A 1,515-nucleotide genomic window follows, 5' to 3' on the forward strand; every position below is an offset into this window, starting at 1 on the left:
GGTTGGTTTTACACAGAAAAATGCAGTTATCAAATCCCAATCTGAAAAAGAAACACTTCTTAATTGTTTATGTTTTATACAGCCACTTTATTAGGTACACCTTCCTAGCAGTGGGTTGGACTGCCTTTTGCCTTCAAAACTGCTTTAATTCTTCATGGCATGGATTCAACAAGGTGCTGGAAACATTCTTCAGAGATTTTGGTTCATCTAGACATGATAGCATCACACAGTTGCTGCAGATTTGTCAGCTGGACGTCCATAATGTGAATCTGCTGTTCCACCACATCCCAAAGGTGCTCTACTGGATTGAGATCTGATGACTGCCGATGCCATTTGAGTACAGTGAAGTCATTGTTGTGTTCATGAAGCCAGTTTGAGATTATCTATACTTTGTGACATGGCACACTACCCTGTAACAAGCAGCCAGCAGAAGATGGGTACGCTGTGATTTGCCACTAAAATCTGAAAAAAACAAAACAAACAAACAAAAAAAAAACGTGTGAGTTTCTTGCCCCAAAATACTGGTTAGTTTTTTCTAACTAAACGGCACATATGATTCTACCTTCATATTAGCTACAAGGATTTGCTTGTCAGATGTGTCCGATAAAACCTAAACAAGCCTATGTTATTGTTTTTCTTTTCTATGTGGTATCTGTTGCATTTCAAAGAATGACCATGTCTAGATCTACCAAAAAAATCCATATTTCTCAGTAGGGCTGAAACACATACCATGATTCATATTTCACATAAAACAGTAATAACTTGAGGTTTTTGTTTTGGTTTGTTCTTTTTAGTTTTTTTTTTTTTTGGTACTAAGAATCAAAACCTACTTCTAATGAAAATGACATAATACTTTTTTTAATTGGTGGGACATTTTCAATCTACAGTTACAAAGAACAAGTCAACTACAAGTCAATTTGAGTTTTAAATTCCATGATTTATGCAAATTATGCTGCTGCTTTCCTGTAAACTGTCTTTCTGGGAGTGTGGTAAAAGCTTTACAACAGCATTTACACCTTTTTGATGGGAAAAAAAACACAATGCAAAGTACAATTGAAGTGTTCGATTAAAAAAAAGAAAATATGGAAAATCTGTGAGACAATCTTTTTGCGTGGGAGTGTTTGCTCAGTCACAGCTCTGAGCATGATTAAACAACAAAACAACAATTATTACTGTGGAGAGTTCACTTTTAACAGTGTAAAGCTTTTTTGTGAAACCCAATTCAGTTCAGTTCAATTTAATTTCTAATGTGCCAAATCACAACACCAAATCAAGACTACAATAATACAAAGAAAACAGAGAAAACCATCATATATCCTTATATGAGGAAACGCTTTGACAACAGTGGGAAGGAAGAACCCCCTTTTAACAGGAAAAAAACCTCTGGCAGAACCACTAAAACTATAGTTTATAACAGTTTTTAGTTATGAATGTAAAAGTCCTGCTTAAATGGTCACACACACACACACACACACACACACACACACACACACACACACACACACACACACACAC

The sequence above is a fragment of the Pundamilia nyererei genome, unplaced genomic scaffold, assembly GCF_000239375.1.
Source record: "Pundamilia nyererei isolate P.nyererei 1_Seehausen unplaced genomic scaffold, PunNye1.0 scaffold00045, whole genome shotgun sequence".
Taxonomy (NCBI): domain Eukaryota; kingdom Metazoa; phylum Chordata; class Actinopteri; order Cichliformes; family Cichlidae; genus Pundamilia; species Pundamilia nyererei.